At 43.8% G+C, this 18992-nt stretch overlaps 1 long non-coding RNA gene across 2 annotated transcripts in view; it reads right to left on the bottom strand.

The window, feature by feature from the left end:
• The window catches only part of LOC128328187 (uncharacterized), a 47514-nt gene extending 30692 nt beyond the window's left edge, over positions 1-16822 (bottom strand). Inside the window, exons 1-2 of one of the 2 annotated variants that reach the window (XR_008309069.1) lie at positions 16727-16822; positions 6942-7089 (exon numbers count right to left, since the gene is read on the bottom strand). This is a non-coding gene — a long non-coding RNA (uncharacterized LOC128328187). Of the gene's footprint in view, positions 1-6941; positions 7090-10794; positions 11558-16726 lie in introns of those variants that run through there. The other variant, XR_008309068.1, reaches the window with a different exon arrangement.
• Positions 16823-18992: the final 2170 nt, after the last annotated feature.

Here is an 18992-nt window from a genome sequence, read left to right as displayed (position 1 = left end):
TAATATTTTATTTATATCACCACATTTATCTTAAGATGCAATATGTTGTGGAAAAGCTAGAAATAACTTTTTTCCAGCGTGTGGGACTTCTGCTTTTAAAGGTCAATTTAATATTTTATGCACACACAAAATGTGGCAGAGAAATAAATATTTTACACAGCAAGCTAGATAGATTTCTTCAGATGCAAACTATATGCTGATCTTCCTTCTCTAATACTGATTTTAGCTTCTTTCTAAAAATGAACAAGACAGTTAAGAAATCTTCTTAGTGGGGGGAAAATTAAGTCTTACTATTTTATATTTGGTGAACTAGTTCCCATAAAGTGATACTGGGTACCAGGGTTCCAAAGGCTGCTTTGGATGTAGTCCAATGTGCTTATATTCAGAACCACTTGGGAGCAAGTTCATGCACAGCATAAGTTCACTCATAACCAAAGCTAGGTCAATGAGATTTCACGCTGGGGCATACCTTAAAGAGCTGCAGTTCAAAATAAAAGGCTAAAGAAATGTGTTTTCAATATACATTTTAAGAGTAAAGGCAAGCTTAGCCTCAAAGACACTTAACAGCTTATTTTAAGGACTTGTCCTTTTGAGTTGGCTATTTTAAAAGAAAACATTACTTCAGGGCAGATACATCTTTAGGACATAGTTACACTGCTCAGATATGGATATTAAAATTAAAATGTTGTTCTAGTAAGAACTAATCAGTCTACTTTCCTTTCACTGTCTCTACAACTGGACTATATTTGGTTCAAATCAAGGTCCACAAGTTAGATCTCTTGCACCTCAAACGTTCATGCATCCGCCATCTTGGATTGGGGTGGATGACATCATTACAAACTACACCATTGAGATGTCCCTGTGTGTCACTCACTACAACTGTACCAAATTTGGTTCAAATTGGTTAGACAGTCCTCAAGTTAATGTACTTAATGTACACCTCAAAAGTGCACCATCCACCATCACACGTCCACCATCTTGGATCAGGGTGGGTTACATCACCACAAACTTTGCCATTGGGGCATCCATTCAGCTGTAGCAAATTTGGTTCAAATCAGTTAGACTGTCCACAAGTTAGTGCACTTGCACCTCAAAAGTTTACATGTCTGCCATCTTGAATTAGGGTGGATGATATAGTCACAATCAGCAAATTTGGTTCAAATCTGTCATGAGCACATGAATGGACTCCAAGGAGGAGGAGGAAGAGACAGATGGCATGGCAGCAGAGGTGGGAGTGCAAGGTCCAGAACTTGCAGAGGAGAGCTGGAGAAGAGTTGCAGCCTGTTGTGGCAGCTCCTATGGAAGGAGGATGGCTGGTCTCAGCAGTGGAGAGACATCACTCAAAAAGAGAGCAGGAGGTAAAGGACCGCATGTGCAGAATGGCTAGACTAACAAGCAAGGCTGCTGAGTCAGGGATCCATGATTAATAGCACATGGTTTCGGCCTATATTAGCCTGTATTAGCTGGCTTTGCCACAGTAGCTGTGCTGGTATCTACATTGTTCTTCACTGAGATACTTGGCTGTGTTCCTGTATGCCATGCCTGTGTTTTGACCTTGGACCATTTGGACTGTGCATGCCTGTGTGTTAACCTTGGACTGTTGAGACTCTGTGGATTACAATTTGGACTCTGTTCGACTGACTGGTGATATTACAACCTGGACTGGCTCTGGTTTGAAGAAACTGCTTACTGCCTGGCTTTGTTGTTTGACTTCTGCCCCTGTCTGTTTCACTCTCTGGTGGTGGCTATTTATAGCTCCAGATTGTGGGACGGGTTTACGACAAAATTGGTTAAGCGGTTCACAAGTTAGCCCACTTGCACCTCAAAAATTTACACGTCCACCATCTTGAATCAATGTGGATGACATCATAACAAACTATGCCATTGAGGTGTCTCTGTGCATCATTCACTACAACTGTACCCAATTTGGTTCAAATGGGTTAGGCAGTTCACAAATTAGCTGACTTGCACCTCAGAAGTTCATGCGACCACCATCTTCGATTGGGGTAGATGACAGCATCACAAACTATGCCCTTGAGGTATCCCTATGTGTCCCTACAGCTGTACCAGATTTGGTTCAAATCAGTTGGGTGGTTCACAAGTTAGTCCACTTGAGCCTCAAAAGCCTGCCATCTTGAATCAGGGTGGATGACATCATCACAAACTACACCATTGAGGTGTCCCTGTGTGCCACTCACTGCAATTGTACCTTATTTGGTTCAAATTGGTTAGACAGTCCACACATTAGCCTTCTTGGGCCTCAGATGTTCACACAGCAGCCATCTTAAATTGGAGTGGATGACATCATCACACGCCATGCCATTAGGGCATCCCTATGTGTCCCTACAGATGTAGCAAATTTGGTTCAAATTGGTTAAGCAGTTCACAAGTTAGTCCACTTGAGCCTCAAAAGTTTATCCATCCACCATCTTGGATTGGATTGTGACATCATCACAAACTACGCCATTGAGGTGTCCATATGTGTCCCTATAATGACCTGACCCGTCAGGATGGTATTATCAGCAAAATAGTGGTGATGTGCCTTTTTACCATATATAGTGACTCATACTTTATGAGCCCCCTAGAGAACAAAAGCCACCCAATTATTTAAACCACAACTTTAAAGGGATGAAAACCTATATGGGTTCTTATATCTTCTTTTCCTCCTTTCTTCTGTCAGGACGCACAGGCCTTGAGCTCTGGCCTTTTCTCTGGCTACAGTTGAGCTCTGAGGAGCTGATATAAGCTCTTCTTTCTCTTTTAATACAGTTATGGCATGTTTTAATGATACTAATTAGTGTCTGTAAAGTGGTATATTTTAAAAGTTGTGCACAAATGACATAGCCTATGAGCATATAGACAGAGTAACTTTCTTCCCTTTAAGCCTCAGGCCTCCATTTAATAGTTAATGGCTGATAGGATAATGGCTTACTCAAAGTAGTCTCATTGAAATTAAAAGGACATTAGGCATTCCTTAATATGTTCTTTAAATTTCAGTAGGATAACTTTGAGTAATGTTCCTCATTATGTCCATCAGTCACAATCTCTTTCTTGCTGTATTCTCTGCAAAGTAGGAAAGGAGGGATTATTGACATTTTTGATCTTATGCCCTGTGGGATGCTTTGGCTAATGGCAGATTCTTTGAGAACAATCTGTGTGCTGTGTGGGCCGCTGGTGGGTTTACCTCACAGGATTTTTACATTCTTTTCCACTCACACTTTTAAAATGGCCTTTGCATTATTCTTCCCTCCCCCAAGGCCATTTTTCAGGAATTGTTTAACTGTTCCCTAATTATATGGGAGCAAGTCCCTCTGACTTTAATGGAGTTCACTTCCTTCTAGGTGTGCACATAGAATTGCAGGTTCAGTTATCAAAATGCTTCTGGGAAAGGCATGTGTACTCCAGTCCAGCATCCTCTTTCGCACAGTGCTCAGCTGCGAGCTCCGAGAAAGCTCCAAAGAAGTGCAGCAAGGAAATACCAGAACCATTTCCATCCAGTGCCAATGAACTATTATTGTGGCATAGACTCACCTTGAACATGGAGGTTCTACATGAGAGCCAAATGGCCAATGAATATGGAAGCTTCACTTGTCCATACTTAAGAAACAAAGCATCCATATTCACAAGTATGGCAAAGTGAATCTTCCATATTCACTGGCAGTTTGGCTCTGATGTAAAACCCTCTATGTTTAAGAGCAGTCTCCACCAGAATGATGGTTTCTTGGTGCTGGGTGGCAATGGTTTTTAGGATTTCCTTGAGGTTCCTCTGTCGGAATGTCGTAGCATGGGGTACTTGGTCCCAATCCTATACACTTTTACTCAGAAGTAAGTCCCAGAGGAAAAAAATTGATGTTCTCCCCTTCTATACTTTGTTGAGGGCTGGGAGGAAGGGGGAAAACCATATTCTTGCCTAGGATATCTGCTAGTTCTGATTCCTGTGTGTGTTTACTCAGAAGTAAGCTCCCATGGAATCTATGGACTTATTTTCTAGTAATTTATTCCAAGCTTTGCTGAGGACCTCCGCTTCACAAGTTTGGTGGGGGGTGAGAGAAAGAGGCAGAGGGAGAAAATAAAGGCCTGTGAATGGAAAGTCGGGAGAGGGGAGATGTTTGTTTAACTATCCAAGTGCCAGCATGCTCATAGACTGTTCTTAGCAGGCACCTATGTTTAGAACCAGGAAGTCACTTGCTGGAAATTGTCAAGACTTGACCCTCGCAACTTTTGCTTCAGAATCCTAAGTGGGCAGACTCAGTTATGCTCTTAGCTAACTTTCCCTTAGTTATTCCCCATGTTATTATGGAAATTTCAAACAAGAATGACGCAAAAATCACTAGATTGATGTTTTTCGAACAAGCAAAAGGCACCAGTCCAATATGGACCTGCATTTTGGGGTAATGCTAAAAGACATCAACTATTAGAAATATAAATTATCTGTGCTTAAAAGATATGGCCAACATTTTGAACTCTCTTTTTAAGAGTTAAAACTTAAACTGCTGTATCACAGCTAGTTTGGAATGGATTTGCACCAGATTTGAAGGAGTGGTGTCTCTTGTTCTCTAGTTGATGTGTGCACAATTTCAGAGGAATTGGGTGGGTACTTGTGACTTAATAAACAATAGAACGTTCAGGGCTCATAATGGCAGGATATTGAAAACACTCCTCATCTTAACTATAGTGGCACAAATGTGCTGGTATCTTTCCTGGCAGGGAAGACAAAATATCAGTGAAATTCACAGGAGTCAAGGTGAGCTCACAAGTCAGGCCCAATGGAGACCAGCATTCCCTGTTTGTCCTCAACATCTTGCAATCAGGGGTATATTGGTTATAAATATGGAGATTTTCTTTTTAGCTTATAGCCACCGATTGACCTATCCTCCATTAATTTGTCAAGCCTTGAAATGCTTTCTATGCTAATACTGCCATGGCATCTTTTGTCAATTAAATCTATGTTTTCTAGAAACTTGGTGTCATAATGACCCAGCTTCCCTCCAAGAGTCCTTGGTCAGTGGCCATTTGCAAATCAGTGGCCATTGCGAATGATTTTTTTAAAAAAGTTTGTCATCATAGGATCAGCTGCTTTCTGAGGTCCCGCATATATCCCAACTCATTTCAAAAGGATGGTTTCAATCCATTGCTCAGTCAGTGACAAAGCTCCTGTGAGGGTTTGTTTGTTTGTTTTTAACTCTTTGTGTATATTTTCTGAGACTCTTAGAAATCAATACAGAAACAAACATTAAATTAAACTGAAACAGAATATAGCCATTTCTATGAAAATGAATGGCACTCTATCAGTCTTCCCTTGAAACAGCTAACTAATTTCCACCCCTGAGGACTGTGTTTTCAAATGTGCATTCCAGGGCATACCTGCACAACCTAGACCTGCAATTCTGGTCCTCTATCCCTTACAAGAAACATGTTAGAAAAAATAATTATGTTAATTTTTTTAAAGAATTCCTGTGTCCTAAGTGTTTTAATATGTGCAAATATTTTATTCTTTTCTGTGGGAAATCTTTCTGATTATAGTTGGACATAAGAAGTAGAAGGATATAAGTCTAGCCTTATGATGGACGAGATGAATTGTTCATTACGTTCACAGCTCACCTACAGAACATTGATATCTTTCCCCCCTGTGGTTAGACTGGAAAAGCAGCTTGCACTCAGCTCTTTTGATTAGGAAAATGGCTTCTGAAAAAAAGGGTTAGTTATTCTCTCTGTCACTGTCCTGATCAAATGTGTCGCTTCCTGTGAATGTTTTTCATTTCAAAAGTGTCTGGAAACTTTAACACACATCTGCCATGTAGGATCTAGTTTAACCCTTAATATTTAATTGATAGTGGCCTGACACGCAATGGCCGACCCATCCTACCAAAGTGCTGGTGCAGCAGTGCTGCGTTCCAGACTAAGGTTGCACCGGGCCATGTGTCTGTGTGTTTGGGGGGGACCTATCTCACTCTCCTTCTGCAGCTTTCTGTTCCACATGAAAATATCTCCCTGGGGTTCAGGAACATATTTTCAGGTGGTACAGGCAGCTGCAGAAGGGAGCTCATTTTTCACCTCAGAAAGCCCAGTGCAGCCTTAGTCTGGAATGCAACCCTGCTGCACAGGCCTTTTGTGAGTCAAGATATTGGCCCACATTTCAATGTTAATTAAAACATGTCTAAATTTATAATTTGAATAGTGGAATAATTTAAATGCAAAACATCCTTTGCTACAACTTCCTTCCTGTTTCCAGCAGATCATTCTGGGATGCAATAGTCATTTTAGCTAATAGTTATGAAGCCTATTCATATGACCGGGTGGGTGCAGGAGTGGGGGAAGCTATGCCAAACTTACGTCCCCCTACAAGACAATCCTGTCTCATTGGTGGGACATGCAAATTATGCTCCCACATAGTCCACGCTTCTTGTTTCCCGACCTCTGTATATCTCACAATGCACCATGTGATAAGTGTGGTGCATTGGGGGAATCTCCCAGGGGCTGAGCGCTCTAGGTGCCTGACTCTGTGCATGCTCATGCTGTATGGATCATGTACATGACCCCAGTGGCAGGGTTAGAAGTCAGGCTACCTATAGGGACAGTGCACAGATCAGGCTTGATCCTGGAAGTGCACACGGGCAGCCTAATCCAGAGAGCCAGTGTGGTGTAGTGGTTAGAGTGCTGGACTAGGACCGGAGAGACCCGAGTTCAAATCCCCATTCAGCCATGAAACTAGCTGGGTGACTCTGGGCCAGTCACTTCTCTCTCAGCCCAACCTACTTCACAGGGTTGTTGTGAGGAGAAACTTAAGCATGTAGTACACCGCTCTGGGCTCCTGGGAGGAAGAGCGGGATATAAAATGTAAAATGCATAAAATAAATAAATAAATAATCCAGACTGAGCTGCCCTAGCCTGGGCTTTCTTGCTCATGTTGAAAAACAGCTAACAGAATTTTAACCACATACCATTCATTTGTTCCATCTTTAGAGTCAACTCTGATGAAAAGCTGACGCTGGGTGACTACACAGTTATGCTTTTGAACTGCTGCCATTTATAAATCATTCCAGTAACTCTGGCTTAGAAGTTCCAGATCCATTAGAAGTTCAATTGTGGCTGTAAAGGAAGTAGTACCATGTTAGTATACTCATCCAAACAGCAATATATTATTCTTCAGTGCTGTTTTAATTACTTCGAAATACCAATTGGATAAATTGCCTGCATTAGAAATTGTCAGCTTTGAATGTCAGTTATAGAAGAATGTGAATTCTTCCAAAAGCCAATGTGGTGTCCTGCTTAGAAAGACTAGAGTCTTCCAGTCCTCACTCAGTTCCAATGCTTACTGGGTAACTTTAGGCCAGTCTCTGTATATGTCAACTTGATCAATCTCATAGGTAGGTTAAAATAAAGGAAGACAGAAAGCTATGTATGCTGCTCTGAATTCGGACAAAGGGCAGGATCCAAAAGAAGTGTCAGAATGCTAAAAATCACAATTTAGTGAGGAAGTTTGAGTTCTGTCAAATTAAGGCTGCAGTCCTATGCACACTTACTTGTAGATTAGTCCCACTTACCTCAGTCAAACATAGAGAACTCATTAGCAATTATTATTACATCAATTTATCTATTTAATTTATATTCTACCTTTCAACCTGGTTATAAGGCATGGAGTTCACTGCTGGTCATTGCTGCTGCTGCTGCTGCTGCTCATGGTAAAATTGCTCAGGCTGATTGACCAGTTCTGAGGCCAAAGCAGTATATCTTTAGCTGAGTCAGGACTGGCCTGGGGAACTACTGGACAATTACTGCAGCCTAGATGGTGCCTTGCACTGCAACACTTAGGACTACAGAGGAGGCATATTGTCATCTGTGCAGGACGCAGTCAGGCACTGAGTCCTGATTGCAGGGTGCCATGACTCAAAACACACACATACACTTGATTCCTCCCCATCCCTGCAGGGCCCAACATACTTCCATTTCAGTTTTAACATTTATACTTACTTACTTAATTTATTTATTTATTTCAGCTCCAATTAACTCGAAGCAACTCCAATTTTAGCGAAGTATCTATAAGAGTCTAAATGCATTTCATGCATTAACTATGGATATCATTTTAAATAGGTCACTCCGGGATCAAACTACTGTAGGAATTATTATATCCTCATTGTTACCAATGGATGGAATCATATAACAATAAATAGTAATAGTAGTAGGAGGGGAATTTTTTGGCCACATATCACATCCATTTATATATCTTTAAGCTAATCTATCTTCTGGTCTTCTCTAGGTTTTACACAGGTGTAGTTAAACCAGATCCTCCTAGCACAATGGCAGTAGGAAATGTATAGCTCTTTCATGTGGCTTGTTATTAGCTAAGAAAAAAATTGAATCAACACAATGAGATAAGTGAAGGCTATATTGAAGACAGGCTAATGTTTCAACTCAAGTCAAGTAGTTAATATTACATGCAGGTAAGGAAAAAAGCATCAACAAGGGGGCAGGGAATAAAGCCATGAAGACTATATTTCTCTGAAATGTAACATGTGATAAAGAACTACTTAGAATTGTTACTCAGGGTAAAGACTTTATTTAGTCTTTACTTAGAGTCTGCAAAATCTTTCATTATGACTCAATCTGTAAACACTTTACAGGGGCTAAAACAGGTCTGATAAGTCTCTCTTAACTTTTACAACATTCTTTAACTACATTTGTACTACATGATGGCTATGCTTTCAAGTTCTTTGAAACTAAAGGTGAAATTCTGCCTTATGGCCATCACTTTGCCTCAGGGTAAGGATGGGTAACTCAAGAGTGCAGATGGGTGAGTGGTGGAGATAGAGTGCAGGGCTTTGCAGTGGTTAAACTCTAGTTTTACTGGTAGGAGGTTCCTAGTGGTGCTGGGAGATTATTTTTCTTCCCTGTGGCTATTATTATGTGGGGTTCCACTGGAATCTATCTTGCCTCCTATGCCCCAAATTCACCAGGTAAGGAATGCTTGCCTGCTCCCACTCCCTATTAAGGAACTGAGTTCAGCTGAGGGAAATAATGTAAGTGATGCATTAGACTGCCACCCTTTCCACTCCTGAGTTGCTCAGTTATGTTCAGACTAGCATCGTACTGGAAATATATTTTTCCCACATCTGCCGTACGGGGGCTGCCTTTGGGAACAGGAGATAAGAGTCAATGAGGCTGTTCTCATGCACAGCCTAACCTAGGCTAGGAACGCCCAGCCTGGGTTAGGCCACACATGAGAACCACCAGGATCGGGCCTGATTCCAGTGGGGCAGTGTTGCCTAACCCTGTTTCTTAGCCCGGCTGTTAGCTAAGGTTAAGGGAGTGAGCACTCCCTTAACCCAGGCTATGGGCTCATGTGTGAGCCAGGCTACTACCAGCCCGGCCATACACAGAGAGACTGGCAACTAGAGCGCCCATCGCTTGAGGGAATCACCCAATGCATTGTGCATATTACGTGGTGCATTGTGGGATTCATGGAGACCAGGATGGGTCCCAGCCTCTGTTTAACGGTGCTGCTGGGAGCAGTGTGGGGATTCATCCCACGCTCCTCTTGGCAGCGCTGGTCATGTGGGTCCATGGCTTGTGCGCCACCCAGGCTGATAATGGTCGTTCGGGGGAAGGTTGAACCCTGCCTCCCCCCCACACACACACTGCCCGCATGAACAGCCCCTTGTGTATTCTGAAGCCAGCTCCAAAGTTTGGGAAGGAGAAAGGGTGACAAGGCATCTTAATGTATTATCCTCTTCTCCTCCTTCTTTCTAAAACTAGGCCCCAAGTTTTGGGGGAGCTGTGTCTGTTATTTGGTGGTTTTAGTTTTACTTGTTTAAAGTACTTATAGCAGCAGTTCTCAGACTTGGGTCACCACATGTTGTTGGACCACGGATCTCACAATAGGCAAGGGCTATTTTGGCTGGGAATATCTATCTATCTATCTATCTATCTATCTATCTATCTATCTATCTATCTATCTATCTGATTTGTATACTGCCCCCAAACTTTCATCTCTGGGCGGTTAACAATAACATAAAGCCAGTTAAAAACATATACAGAAACCTAAAAACAATTTAACAATTTAAAAATAACCAGAAATTAAAACCAAAAAAAATTAGGAAGCTGAAAAAGCTTGGGCAAAAAAGTGGGTTTTCAGGTGTTTTTTGAAAATTGCCAGAGATGGGGAGGATCGTATCTCAGCAGGGAGCGCATTCCATAATCTTGGGGCAGCAACCGAGAAGGCCCGTCTCTGTGTAGCCACCAAACAAGTTGGCAGTAACTGGAGACGGACCTCCTCAGATGACCTCAATGGGTGGTGGGGCTTGTAATGAAGAAGATGCTCTCTTAAATACCCAGGGCCTAAGCTGTTTAGGGCTTTGTAAGTTATAACTAGCACTTTGTATTTTGTCCGGAAACCTATTGGCAGCCAGTGTAACTCCAACAGTAAAGGAGTAACATGGTCTCTCCGAGATGATCCAGAGACCAACCTGGCTGCCATGTTCTGAACCAACTGAAGTTTCCGGACTACGTACAAAGGCAGCCCCACGTAGAGCACATTACAGAAGTTAAGTCTGGAGGTTACCAACAGATGTACCACTGTTTTGAGGTCATTGGTCTCTAGAAATGGGCGCAGGTGGCGTATCAGTCGGAGCAGATAGAAAGCACCCCTGGCCACCGCCTCAACCTGAGAAACCAGGAGAGGTGTGAATCCAGAAGTACTCCCAGACTGCGAACCTGTTCCTTTTGCGGAAGTGTGACCCCATCTAGAACAGGCAGATCATAATCGTCTCTAGAGTTCTGACCCCACACAATAAGTACCTCTGTCTTATCTGGATTCCGCTTCAGTTTATTCTCCCTCATCCAGCCCATTACTGCTTCCAGGTAGGCATTTAGGGAGGATATGCCGGCTCCTGAAGAAGTTGACATAGAGAAGAAGATCAGGGTGTCATCAGATTACTGGTAACACCCTGCTCCAAATCCCCTGATGATCTCTCCCAGCGGTTTCATGTAGATGTTAAAAAGCATTGGAGAAAGTATGGAGCCTTGAGGGACACCATACTTAAGCTCAGATTTTGAAGAGCAACAATCTCCAATCAACACCATCTGGAACCTGTCCGAGAGGTAGGAGCGGAACCACTCTAAAACAGTGCCTCCCACCCCCAACACCCTCAGACATTCCAGAAGGATACTATGGTTGATAGTATCAAAAGCCGCCGAGAGATCCGAGGAATGATGGGAGTTGTAGTCCTACCACATCTGGGGACCCAAGTTTGAAAATCCCTGACTTAAAGGGTTTCAATGTACCCCAGAGCCCACAAGTTAAAAACAAAGAACCAAATGTGCCCATGTTTTTAACCTGAAGATAAGCAATGGGTGAAGCTAGAATACACTAGCTGGCTTTTATCTATGTGACAGGTGATAGTGAGATAATCTAGATATCTAGAAATGTAATTAGTTAAGTAATAATTCATAATTAATTAATTAAAAAGCATTGCATAAGACTATCTATAGTTCTGAGACCTGGGGCATCACAGGGGTAAGGGCATACGCAATGTTAGAATGCCCTGATCTCAGCTCAGACATGAACTCACTGGGTGGCCATAGGCACGCCAAAGTTTCTCAATCTCTCATATGTAATGTGCAGGTAGTAATACTGGCTTACCTGATAAAACTGTGGCAAAGATTGCTGAGATCCTGTGAAGTGCTTCAGGAATTTAGAAAAACACAGAGAGGAGATACTCATCATGATTATATTTGATCAACAACATATGGAGCCCCAGGACTTTTGCTGCTGTTGCTGCTAGTAGCCCACAGATTCCTCACATTTTACTTAGCTCAAGGAAAGGCCTGGAATTCCAGGATTCTCCGTACAAAAAACTCAGCTACTCTCCAAAGTCCAGATCCAAGAATAATGTAAAAAATTTACTACTTCCACAATTATACGATTCTGGAATGTTAACAACTCACTTTGGGCATTATATCCATCATGCTGCAAACTATGCATTTCACATAAAGATGCAGATCTGTGGCTTCTTGGCATTATACTGCCCAGAAATGACTGCCAGTGGTGTAGCCTCTGAAACAGGCTGGTTACACAAGGGGAGTCCCCCACAGTCTTCTTACTGTGGTCTCTGCCCCACAAAGACATTTGAAAGGAAGAAAAGTGGAATTATAGGTTAGGACTGCAATGCTCTTTCCATTTCTCGCCTGAAGGCTTCTCCTGGTCCTGGAAACAGAGTAGTGAAGCACACATTTACTCAAACTGGCTACATTTCTCTGTTACATTTGGTATATGTCTTCCCCTTTTGAAGAAGAAGAAGAAGAAGAAGAAGAAGAAGAAGAAGAAGAAGAAGAAGAAGAAGTTGTTGTTTATGTTTACAACCAAAAAAGGTTTTCAAAGCTGTTTACATAGCAAAATAAATGAAAAGAGGGTTCCCTGACCCAAAGGGGTTCACAATCATTTTGAACTATGAAATTTGGTTTTATTTACCCTAGCTATATTTAAGGATGTGCGTGAAGTGTTTTGGAGCCTCTAATTAGAGGTCCCGAAATGCTTTGAGCTGCCCCAGCCGAATTGTTTTGGTGGGAGGCAAGCAGGTGTTTTAAAAGGAGGAAGACAGGTCTTACCTGCCCCGTCACTCCTCTGCTGCCCCCATACCACTCTGACGCTGTCAGTATTAAATGCCAGGTGGCATAGCTGCAGTGCTGCTCCCAGCAGCCCACAGGCAGTATCATTTACGTGCCACTGCTACTGGGAGCAGCACTGCAGTCATGCCATGCTATGCTTAATAATGACAGCATCGCCGTGGGGCAGCAGGGGAAAGTGTAAGAGCGATGAAGGGGCAGGTAAGACCTGCTTACACTGCCACCCACCCGGATGTGCACAAAACGCCTCGTGCACATCCCTAGCCATTTTAACTACTGTAATATCATTTTTTTCACTTCACTATATCATTACCAGTCCGGACTCTGGATTACTCTCCCTCTCTACGGGTGTTTTCTTTTATGAGAATCATACTAAAATCTTTGACTCTATCAGTTACATCCTCTTTGTTTTTATTCCATTATTTCAGCTCCTACCTGGATGCCTTCATTGCTTAAAGCCTACCACATCTGCCCAGCTTTTCCTAACCCCATTTTTTGTCATAATTGAACTGGATTTTCCTTCAGAATTCCTCTTACTAAGGCAATGACTGGGCTACTAAGCGGTCTGCATTTTATTAATATTTTAAAGCTGCCCTTCCTTTGCTCTCGTTCCTTTCCACGAGCCCTGGTATTTGTAGACTTGGAATATCTTGAGGGCAGGAATGGTTTAGATTTGTACAAGCATATAGCACTTCATAAATAAAAATTAAGATTAGTGGCTGACATGTCGCATAAGGAAACATGGGCTGTTGGAGCACCTCCTGTGCTGCTGAGTCTGTGTAAACCCTGCTGACAGTCTTGCAAAACAGGGGAGTTCCACTACATTGTAAAGTTGCATAAAAGCTATTTATTTTCAATGGGTTCACATTGCACAACTGCATTTGTCTAACTTTACGATGGAGTGGAACTCCGTTGTTCTGCAGCATGATTAGCAGTGTTGACACAGACACAGTTGCATGGTTGGTGCTCCAGCTGCCGGCATTTCCTTGTGCGGTATGTCTGCCATCCATTGTATGGAAGGGGTGGATCTGTGGGAGTTCTCATAAATGTTCCTCTTAGGTTGTCACTGTGTTTTATTCAAGATCATACTCCCATCTTGCCAACCAGCAGCATACTATAGCTCAGCTAATCTTCCATTTGGGAAATGACAGCTAATAGGTTCCATGGCTTCTAGCTGCAACAGTCAACATCTTGCAGGGTCCAATGTCATGACTAATGCTGTACCTGTGCAAGCAAAAGAAGTATGGGACCTAGTTCTGTGTTGCATGCTGTGTTTCTGGTGGGGGAGGAGAATCAGCGAACAAGCATCCAAGCTTCAGATGCAAGGCTGCTAGCAGCACAGGTAGGAGAGGAGAGCTGGAGGACAGGAGGGGAGGAGAGCTGGTCTTGTGGTAGCAAGCATGACTTGTCGCCATAGCTCAGCAGGGTCTGCCCTGGTTGCATCTGAATGGGAGACTAGAAGTGTGAGCACAGTAAGATATTCCCCTCAGGGGATGGAGCCGCTCTGGGAAGAGCATCTAGGTTCCAAGTTCCCTGGCATCTCCAATATAGGGCTGAGAGAGATTCCTGCCTGCAACTTTGGAGAAGCTGCTGCCAGTCTGTGTAGACAATACTGAGCTAGATAGATCTGTGGACTGACTCAATGGGGCTATTCTCATGATCTGCAAAAATCGGGCTAGGAGAGCCTAGCCCGATTTTTGCAGATCGTAAGAACCACCAGGCTCAGCTGCGAGCCCAGTGGTTCTAGAGCAGGTAACCCGCTCAAGAACCCCTGCCCTAAAACCAGTTTTGCGGAGCAAGCGCTCCACAAACCTGGTTTTGTAGATCGTGAGTAGCCATGGCACAGCTTCACGCCATGCCTACTCACGAGGAGACCCCCGAGGGGAGGCAAGAAGCCGGCTCCAGGAGTCTCGCCAGCATGCCCTGTGCACTTGCGCAGGGCATGCTGGACCTTCCAGGAGCCGATCAGCCCTCGCTCCCCCCAGCCCCTGCCGGCTCCTTCACAGAGCCGGCAATCATGTGGGCGGCCAATCGGGCTGCCAGGGGTCCCTTAGCCAGCTCTCCCCGCTCCGCTTCCAAAAACAGGTCTCACTGATCATGAGACCCGGCTCAATATATGGCAGCTTCCTATGTTCCACAGCATTAATCAGGATGCTAACCAAATTTGGGATTCAACTGCAGAATTTGTTCTGGGCTACTTAAAAACAGACATGTCCAAATATTCAACATCCACAGTTTCTTTTAATTATGTAAGTCTTGCCTCTCAATCACATACATTTTTGTAAAAATCCTCTTTCAGGGAAACTATTAGGAAGCAAGCAGTGACATGGCACCCATTCCTAAAAATACATTTTGTTTTCTTCTTCAAGCTTCATTTTGTCTGCTTGTCCTGCACTGAGCATAACTCAGTTTGGAAACAGAGACCAAATCTAGCTAGAGGCTGTTTTTGTATGCGTTTAATACTGGAACATGTTCATCCCCCATTGGGAGCCACCGAACTGCTAAAAATAACCTTCAATCACCGTGAAGGGCAGAGGTTAGTATGAACCAGCAGGGTGTACCCTGCATGTAAGCCGAATATGCCTTCATTCAAATCTCAAGTCAATCAGGGCACTAGTGTAGTTAAGGGTTGTCAGCCCTCCAGGATTGGACTGGAGTCTCAGCATCCGTCTCCAGAAGGCTGAAGAGCAATCCTGGAGATTTTAATGGCTTGATATTGTACAAATATTGGGGAGGAGGGGGGGGAATCTCCAGTAATAACTTCAGTTAGAACGGACAGTCCTAAGTGTAGCACAGTGACTAAAGGACTGAACTGCAAGCCAGGAAGTCCCCGGGTCTTACCACTGCCACAAGCTCCCTTTAGGCAAGCTACTCTCCGAGGCTATTCACACAAGCAGCCCAATGCAGGTTAGGGCAGCCCAGCCTGTGTTGGGCTGTTTGTGTGGAGCCTCCGACTAGCCTGACTTTTAAACCTGGCATTTAGCAGTTTGTTTAAGCTTGGCAGGTGATTGTGAGAACTTCTTCTGCTACGTATCTGCTAAGGATTATTGCTAACTTTAGTTAACTGGTAGATATTATCCTGTTTTTCATTTGTAAAATGTAAAAACAAAACAAAAAACCCTCCCTTGAAGGATTCTGGTAAGGATTACTGAAGTAAAGATTAGGAGCATAGGAAACTGCTGTATATTAAGCAAGACAATTGGTCCCTCTAGCTCAGTATTGTGTACAGTACACTGACAGGCATGCGCTCACCAAGGTTTCAGGCAGGAGCAGGGGCGTAGCAAGGTTGGAGTGGGCCCAGAGACAAGATTTTAAAATGGGCCCCCCCCCAAAGTCCAGGGCCTCTGCACACCCCAGGCCCCCAAGGATTTAAGTCTGATATTCCAAAATAAGTATGCTGCCTGCAAATACATTTCACTGACTACACACACACACGTCACAATATATAGTGATATACATTGAGTACTATACATTTGTATTACTTTTAATGCCTAGAACACACTAGAAAGATGAATTATTAAAATGGGCCCCTCGCTGCAGATTAGCAAAGGAGACTTTCAACCATGCAGGGTGAGCCTATGTTTGTTTTCTCAGAATTCTGAACCAATTCAGTCAAGTTTGATTGCAGGAGGTTTTTCACAGGAGGCTTTTAAAGCCCTTTAACACACATCTCCTCTGGAATGGAGGTGCTGCATTCACATGTTGGCCAGATTGACCCTGAAGTCCCTGCAAGTTATTGGGGAGCAGTTCACACACAAGAAAAATAAAATAAAAGCACCACACATGCTTCACAGTTCTCACTCAGACCTTCTGGGTTGCAAAACAACTTGAACAGAAGTGCATTTATAAATGAATGAATGAATAAATAAAATTAATAAAATACTGTTCCAGAAGTTTTTGCAATTTTCTGCCATGAAACAAGCCACTTATAGGACTTTTTAGATAGTTTTTTTTAAGTCAGCAAATTTTCCAAGCTGTTTCAAAATAAATTTTCAGAGACTTCTCAGTCCCTCCCCCCCCATATCAAAGCCCTATGGCAAGCAGGTCCCTATATATCCGTGGGGGGGGGGGGGGGGAAGGTAACCACAAAAAGTTTACATTCTACCTGGCAAATGCTGAGCAGGGTTGGGCAGGGCAGCAAGGTGTCTGCTGCAGAGAACAGTGGTGGCCATTCTGGCTGCCTCCTCCTTCCTGGCTTGCTTGGGCCCTACTCAAGTTCAGGCTTCACTGCGGCCTACACGGAGGCCTCCGTGGAAGCCCCGCCCACCCGCCGATCAGCTGAGAGGCGGGAGAAAAGGAGCTCTTGGCAGCTTGCCTGCTGCTTCGATTGCGGGCCAGCAGAACAAGCAGGAGAGACGGCGAAGAGGGCAAGTGGCTGAGGAGCCTTGGGGCAGGGCAGGGGGCAATGGGGAGTCACATGAGGTGCCTCTGGGGTGCCCCTCCAGGCAGTGGGGCCCCCAGACAACTGTCTCCCCTTGCCCTATCATTGTTACGCGCCTGGGCAGGAGTCTTTCCCAGTGCTACCAGGAGATGCCAGAGATTGAACCTGGGATCTTTTATATACAAAGCAGATGCTCTAACACTGAGCTATGCCCCACCCTTAACATGCCCGCAGTCCAATTAACAAAATCAACCAAGGATGCATTCACACAATCGCAGCAATCCTGATTAAAGGTTATTTATTCTGCTTAAATGTGGATTAACCACAGCAGTTTGATCGGGATCGCCTAGAAATTCTGGGTTCTCACAATCAGCTCTGCAGATATCAGCTATCCTCTCTTAACATGATTGCTGTAATTGTGTGAATGCAGCCCAATACTACTTGATTTTAAACCGGTTTAGTCCTATTTAAGTAAATTCTAATAGTGCACATGGCTGAAACTTTTCTCTATGCAACAATTTGTAATCTTGGGAGCCTGCCTATGTCATCTCAATAATCTGAGGCAGCCATGTTGGTACATTAGAAAACATCTAAAAGCTGTGGTCTGATTATATCTTTTACTTGGACCAACTAAAGCTGCAGAAATCTTTTCTTTGTTGCTCACAACTTTGTATCATTTGGTTTAGTCCTAATAAAGCTATTTCACCTCATTAATTTCAATTGAATTTAATTCCACTGCCTTCAATAGAACGAGTACAGTGTTTACATCACCTCTTCGTACAGAAGAACTTTGTACTTCATTAAACAAAAATAATGTCGTTCAGGATGACAAAGTACCAATACTGTTCTGCATTGTGCACAGAATGTAGTTGATTTCACCATTCATTGTTCAAGTCTGTTTTGTGCGTCATTTGACCATTAGTCTACGATTGATGCAGAATAGATGCACATCATAGTGCAGACTGCAAGGGTCAATTGATATCAGCATCTTCCTAGGGATTTCCTACTGTACATTCCCCAAGCCTCAGGTTTGAAATCTACTGTAGAAGCTCAATTTCTGACTTTGAGCACAAAACTCATTGCTCCCTTATACCCAAGCATGATTCCAAGGGGTAGCAAGGAGTAGCAGGCAATCCCGCTCAGATATGTTCCACTCCCCCTTTTGCTCCCCTATCCATCAGACTGGAACTTTACAGCAACGTGTAAGTCCTAGAGGCGAGTCTCACTATCAGTGAGACTCGCTGTAAGGCAGTTAGCAGGGAGACCGGTCTTAGCCCGCTCTCCCTGCAGACTATTGTTTCTGCAGCCCTGGACAGCCAGATTGGCCACCCACATGACTGCCAGCTCTGTCATGGAGCCAGTGGGGGCTGTGGAGATCAGGGGCCACATGGCCCCCAGAAGTTCCAGGATGCCCCGTGCGAGCACGTGGGGCATCCTGGAGAGACCCGCGAGCCTGGGAGGCTGCTTGCAGCCTCCTGGCTGGGGGTCTCCTCATGAGTTGCCACGGTGTGGAGCCATGCCGTGGCAACACACGATCAAATAAACAGGGTTAGCAGAGCACTGGCTCCGCTAACCCCGTTTAAGGGGCGGGCTGCAGAAGCGGATCACCTGCTTTGGAGAAACCGGGCTCACCTGTGAGCCCGGTGGTTCTCAAGCTTTGCCACAATCAGGCTAGGCTCCCTTAGTCTGATTTTGGCCAATCGTGAGAATCACCTCCTAGTATATTATGGTCCTATAGCTTGAAGAGTTATTTTAAAAGAATTAGTTTCTTTTCAAACTCTGTTGTTTAAAGAAGCCTCATTCACTCTCTCACACCTATACCCAAAATAAGCAGCAGAAGTCAGTACAGTCAAGTAGGTAGGACTCTTCTCCAGCCTTACAGGATTCAGGCCAAACTTTTAGCTTCATTCCCGGCCAGGAATTGAGCTGGGTAAGACCATGAAGATATTCTCACGATCCAGGGGGAAAGGGCTAAGCAAGCTTAGCTTGC

The sequence above is a fragment of the Hemicordylus capensis genome, chromosome 5 (assembly GCF_027244095.1).
Source record: "Hemicordylus capensis ecotype Gifberg chromosome 5, rHemCap1.1.pri, whole genome shotgun sequence".
In the NCBI taxonomy this organism is placed as follows: domain Eukaryota; kingdom Metazoa; phylum Chordata; class Lepidosauria; order Squamata; family Cordylidae; genus Hemicordylus; species Hemicordylus capensis.
Note: the sequence above shows the minus strand (reverse complement) of the source record. Positions and strands in the feature narration are given on the sequence as shown.